The 6,817-nt window shown below is 39.2% G+C and overlaps 1 non-coding gene across 1 annotated transcript; it reads right to left on the reverse strand.

The window, feature by feature from the left end:
* Positions 1-4,196: 4,196 nt before the first annotated feature.
* LOC148548535 (small nucleolar RNA R71) lies at positions 4,197-4,304 on the reverse strand. Its single transcript, XR_015898395.1, has one exon. It is a non-coding gene; the product is annotated as a small nucleolar RNA R71 (small nucleolar RNA).
* Positions 4,305-6,817: the final 2,513 nt, after the last annotated feature.

The following is a 6,817-nucleotide window of genomic DNA, read 5'->3' on the forward strand; positions in this document are numbered from 1 at the left end:
ATTAGAGGATGCACACCCAACTTGGCTGTATCCAGACATGCCTATAACCCTAAAAAAAATGATGAATGTCACGGAGGCACAACAAAGTCGAAGACCGCAAAGGAGAAGGAGAGAAGAACCACGGGAAGGAGAAGAGCAACAAGGAGATCAAGAAGAGGAGCAACCATTCCCACCCCAGGATAACATGAACATGGGGCAGATGCAAGAAGCAATTGAAAGGCTGTCAGAACAATACATGAGAATCCAAGAGAAGTAGGAAGAATTCCATTCACAGTACATGAGAAATCAACAAAGACAAGAGGAGCTTCAGTTGAGAATGATGAGTCAACAGAGAGACTATGAGTCAAGATCTTTAGTGATGCAAGGAGAACAAGCTTCACAGTCTCAAGAATATTTCAACCAGCTGGCTCAACTGCAAGTTGAGAACATGAGAGCTTTTAATGAGTTCCAGACCCTTCAGGATGCAAGATATGGAGTTCAAGCTGACTATAACATAAATAGCCAAGTCAAGCTCAACTACATTGCAGAACATCTACATACCATGGACCCAGCATTTCTGACTTATGATGAATACTTCGAGGGAAGAAGTGAAAGAGAAATATGCAAGGCAATACGCCTTGAAAACAGAGTGGAAAAGACAATGAAGAAAGCTGGATTCTGGCAAAAGCTGAAGGGCAAAGGCAAGGGAGAAACTAGTAAACAAGCAAGCGAGAAGAAGAAGAAAGACAAACAGGATAAGAAATGAAAGGTGGACTTGCTCCTTGCTTAACTCATTCAATAAAGAAAGAACATGTTTGCCCATGTTGATGGTAGCTTTTAGTTTTACTTGTGTTTGCATCCTGTGTGTTTAATTTTTCAATAAGTATGCTAGTCTAAGTATGTATGCTTTCACTTTCACCTGTTAAATGCTTGTCTTGTCCCCTGAGTTTTTTCAATTTTAATAAAAGAAATGTTTTAACAAGAAGTAGAGGAGTTCCTTGTTAGCAAGCAGCAGAATAATAGTAAGTGGTGGTATATGTGTTTGATTATGTAGTAGCTCATTTATAATGAATAAAAGGATAAATTGTTCTCTTTCTAAGTGAATATAAGCATGCTGTCTGTGAATCTTAGTAAATAAAAGTACTTGGAGAAAAGAAAAATAAAAAGAAGGAAAGAAAAGAAAAGCAAAAAGTGGCAGTAAAAACAAAAGAAAGAAAAGAATAAGGCTAGACACCAATAGCTTGAACCTTAGGACATATGCTTGTGGTGTCTTTGTACTAGGATCTGCTTGGATGATTAGGTTCTATGGAGTGTTTTAACACTTGGTAACTTGGGTTAACTAACCCAGGATTATCAACCGAAAGTCCATTGTCAAGAGCAACCTAGCTGCAAGACATTTAGTAACCCAAAGAGGTGTTGGGCATCAATGTCCTAAGAAGAAATGTGAGACAAGTATTTGTAGTGAATAATGTGTTGAGCACAAATAAATTGAGAATTTGCTACACACATGACACTGAGCTAAAAGCCTACAGGAAAAGAAAATGAAGAAAAGTAATTACCAAAGATGAGTAAATAATAAGAGGTCATAGCAGTGTGTTAATTGATGCTTGAAGGAGACATTTGATGCCTAAAGATCAATAAGAAGTGAGCTGTTGCATTGTCTGCATAAAACCCCATCAACTAGGAAATAATGCTTTGCTGATATGAATATCCCTTCGGTTTCATTCTTTCTTCCTAATAACTCAGTACTTGCTTAGGGACTAGCAAGATTTAAGTTTGGTGTTGTGATGCCAGGGCATCTTAGCCTAGTTTCACTAGCCTTTTCCTTTGTTTTTGATAGGTTTTATGCACTTTCTTGAATCATAAGTAAGCCATTAGGGTAGAAATCCATGTATGCTTATGTTCATTCAACCATGAGTATTTTAATGTAATTTCATGATGATATATGCTATGATTTCTTGTATGCTAAGAATGATAAGAAATCTCATGATTTTAGCAAAGCTTTGATGCATTCATTGGTTGATGATAGGTAAAGGAAAGCATGGAAGGAGGCTGAAGAAGGAAGATGTAAAGGATAAAGAGGAAGCAACGTTGGTGGCCAAGTTTGACCACCAACGTTACCTCAAACGTTGGAAGAGAAACAGAGCTCTTCTCTGTAACATGGGTGATGCTCACGTTGGAGGTGGCGTTGGGGATCCAATGTTAACCCCAACGTTGTGAGAAAATGATCAATTCGGGGGCTAAAAACTTTTTGAATGGCGCGTACACGTCCTTGACGCGTACGCGTGAAAGATCAATTTTTAAACATCCGCGAGAGCGTGCAGCACGCGTACGCACCACAAACGAACGTTGGGGGGTCCAACGTTGCATCAAACGTTACCCCCAACGTCCGCGATGCCCAGCCCAGAATTGAGATTGGAAAATTTTGAATCGATGTGTACACGTCAGTGACGCGTACGCCCGGATGGAAAAAACAGCAATGGGCGCATAAGTGCATAGTACACATCCGCGCCACAACGCTAACGTTGGAGGGAACGTTGGAGGTCCAACGCGTCCTCGTCCCCTACCTTGGTTTAAAACTGGAAATTGAAAATTTTGCATCCACGCGCACGCGCACCGTACGCATACACGTGGATGAACGTTTTTGGCCTTGTGCGTAGAAGCGCTCGGTACGCGTACGCGCGACTCAGCCGACGTTGGCCCTCCAACGTTGAGTCAAATGCCAATGACAGAAAAACTTTCTGTTTTTGCTGATCTGATTCAAAGTGGGGTTTGAGTCAATGTTGTCCCTCAAACGTTGACTCAAATGTGAAGCATCGGAATTCCCAATTTCAAACAGATCTCTTCTCAACATCAAGGCAACCAATTAGAGCCATCTTCAACCCAATTTCCTCAAGTCAAAAGCCCAATTCAAGGCTTGAAGATCAATAGAAGAGAGTGTATAAATAGCTTAGAATTTAAGTTAGAAAGGACCTTTTTTCTTTTCCACTTTTAGTTTTCCTTACTTTCTGCACTTTCAATTTCAGAATGTATTTTACAATTCCCATTTCCATTTTGAGAGCTATGAACAACTAAACCTCTTTCATTGGGTTAGGGAGCTCTATTGTAATTCAATGGATCAATAGTATTTTTCATATTCTTCTTCTTTATTTTCTCTTGATTATTGTTAGAAAGCTTTCGGTCTTAATTCAATTGGATAGTTGTGTTGAGAGAGAAGCTATCCATAATTGGAATTTTTCAGAGCCTTGAGATAGGAATGAAGAATTCATGCTAGAATTGCTTTCTCACAGTGAATTAGATTGGGGTTTGGATGGATATAGTGACATGTAATCCTACCAACACTTTGATATATGAATCTGTGTGGTATAGTCAGTGACCGAACTTAAACTCTTCCCATGAGCAATTAAATCAAGATATTGGGCAATTGTTCATGCTTAGAGAGATTGGTGAGCCAAGACATTGGGATTCGATCATCTAAGATTGCCAAGCAATGTCAATGAATTGATTGATTGAGGAAGAGTTGAAAATGATTTGATCCAGAGAATTCAATATCTCCCAAAACCCAATGAATCCCCATCTCTGATCTACCCATTCTATTTACTTTCTGCATCTTTAATTTCATGCTTAATTCTCCGATCCTGTTTAATTTTCAGCAATTTAAGATTCTGTTATTTTAATTTCTTGCAATTTAAGATTTTGTCATTTAATTTCTTGCAATTTAAGTTTCCCACCATTTTATATTTTGCAATTACAAATGCTCGATCTACCAATCCCTGTAGGATTCGACCTCATTCTTTTGTGAGTTTTTACTTGACGACAATCCGATGCACTTGCCGGAGGGAAATTTGTTGAGAGGTAAATTCCCGCATATCATTCCTCTTCTCTCTTTGTTCTCTTCTTTTTCATATGAGCGGGAACAGGGATAAAGACATTCTTGTTGAAGCTGATCCTGAACCTAAAAGGACTCTGAAGAGGAAGCTAAGAGAAGCTAAAGCACAACACTCTGGAGAGGACTTTGTAGAAAATTTTGAAAAAGAAGCAGACATGGCAGCCGAACCCAACAACAATGCTAGAGATGCAAGGAAGATGCTTGGTGACTTTACTGCACCAACTTCAAACTTCTATGGTTGCACTCACAACCTAAAGAAAGCCTGAACTCTTGGTAAAAGTTGGTCAATACTTTCTTGGCAAAATTCTTTCCACCTCAAAAGATGAGTAAGCTTAGAGTGGAAGTCCAAACCTTCAGACAGAAGGAAGGTGAATCCCTCTATGAAACTTGGGAAAGATACAAGCAATTGATCAGAAAGTGTCCTTCTGACATGCTTTCAGAATGGAGCATCTTATGTATATTCTATGATGGTCTGTCTGAATTGTCCAAGATATCATTGGTCCACTTTACTGGTGGATCTCTTCATCTGAAGAAAACACCTGCAGAAGCCCAGGAACTCATTAAAATGGTTGCAAATAACCAGTTCATGTACACTTCTGAAAGAAATCCTGTGAATAATGGGATGACTCAGAAGAAAGGAGTTATTGAGATTGATACTCTGAATGCCATATTGGCTCAGAATAAAATATTGACTCAGCAAGTCAATATGATTTTTCAGAATCTGACTGGATTGCAAGTTGCATCCAACAGTACTAAAGAATCCTCCTCTGAAGGAGAAGCTTATGACCCTGAGAATCCTGAATTGGAAGAGGTAAATTACATGGGAGAATCCTATGAAAACACCTATAATCCTTCATGGAGAAATCATCCAAATTTCTCATGGAAGGATCAACAGAAACCTCAACAAGGCTTCAATAATAATAATGCTAGGAGAATTCGGTTTGGCAATAGCAAACCTTTTCCATCATTATCTCAGCAACAGACAGAGAATTCTAGGTAGAGCCTCTCTGACTTAGCAAGCATAGTCTCTGATCTAACTAAGACCACTCACAGTTTCATGACTGAAATAAGGTCCTCCATTAGAAATCTGGAGGCACAATTGAGTCAGCTGAGTAAAAGAGTTACTGAAACTCCTCCTAGTACTCTCCCAAGCAGTACAGAAGAAAATCCCAAAAGAGAGTGCAAGGCCATAACTATATCCAAAGTGGCCAAACCTGGAGAGAGTAAAAAGGCAGTGATTTCCAGTGAGGAAGACCTTGCTGGACGTCCACTGACCAGTAAGGAGTTCCCTATTGAGGAACCAAAGGAATCTGAGGCTCATACCGAGACCATAGAAATTCCACTAAACTTACTGTTGCCATTCATGAGCTCTGATGAGTATTCGTCCTCTGAAGAGGATTAAGATATTGTTGAAGAGCAAGTTGCTCAGTATCTAGGAGCAATCATGAAGCTGATTGCCAAGTTATTTGGTAATGAGACTAGGGAGGATGAACCTTCATTGCTCATCAATGAACTGAATGTCTTGGTTCAGCAGAAATTACCTCAGAAGAAACTGGATCCCGGAAGGTTCTTAATAACTTGTACCATAGGCACCATGACCTTTGAGAAGGCTCTGTGTGACCTAGGGTCAGGTATAAACCTTATGCCACTCTCTGTAATGGAAAAATTAGGGATCTTTGAGGTACAAGCTGCAAGAATCTCACTAGAGATGGCAGACAAATCAATAAAATAGGCTTATGGACTTGTAGAGGATGTCTTAGTGAAGGTTGAAGGCCTTTGCAACCCTGCTGACTTCATAATCCTAGACACTGGGAAGGATGAGGATGAATACATCATCCTTGGAAGGCCCTTCCTAGCCACAACAAGAGCTGTGATTGATGTGGACAGAGGAGAGTTAGTCCTGCAACTGAATGAGGACTACCTTGTGTTTAAGGCTCAAGGATCTTCCTCTGTAACCATGGAGAGGAATCATGAAAATCTTCTCTCAATACAGAGTCGAGCAGAGCCCCCACATTCAAACACTAAGTTTGGTGTTGGGAGGCCACAATCATGCTCTGAGTGTCTGTGAAGCTCTATAAGAGCTCACTGTCAAGCTATTGACATTAAAGAAGCGCTTATTGGGAGGCAACCCAATCTTATTTATCTATGTTAATTACTTTTTCATTTCATTTTCCATTGTTATTTTATGTTTCTTTAGGTTGATGATCATGTGGAGTCATAAAAACAGCTGCAGAATTAAAGCGGAATCAAAAATAGCATAAAAAACAGCACACCTTGTAGGACAGGCTCACTGGCATTTAAATGCCAGTGAGGATAGCAGAATGGGCGTTTAACGCCCATGCAGGCAGCATTCTGGGCGTTTAACGCCAGAAATGGCAGCATTTTGGACGTTCAGAAAAATGCCAGTAAAGAAGGATTCCTGGCATTTAACGCTAGCCAGGGTATCTTGCTGGGCGTTAAATGCCCAAAGAGGCAGTCAAGTGGGCGTTAAACGCCAGAATGGATAGCATTCTGGGCATTTAACGCCAGGTTGATACAAGGGAGGTAATTTTGTTTTCAACTCGATTTTTTCAATTTTTCATGTTTTAATTCATAAATTTTTTGCATCAAACATATTTTAAACGTTCATCTTTCAATTTCTATTTTCAAAAAATTAATAATCTTTCCAATTTTTTTTAATTCTTTGTCAATTCTTTTCAATTCCTTCCAAAACATTTTCAAAACTTACATATCTTTTCAAATCCTTTTCAATTCTTTTTAATTTTTCTTGTATACAGTAATAAGTTTTCATAATTAATTGCATCATTCTTTTTCTACTCCCTTCTATTTTATTTTGCTCGAGGATGACCAATGCTTTTAAGTTTGGTGTGGAAAAAGGCTCTACTGTTTGTTTTTCCATAACCATTAATGGCACCTAAAGCTAGAGAAACCTCTAGGAAGAGGAGCAAC

Source organism: Arachis ipaensis, chromosome B8 (genome assembly GCF_059453495.1).
Source record: "Arachis ipaensis isolate K30076 ecotype BB chromosome B8, ASM5945349v1, whole genome shotgun sequence".
Lineage (NCBI taxonomy): Eukaryota > Viridiplantae > Streptophyta > Magnoliopsida > Fabales > Fabaceae > Arachis > Arachis ipaensis.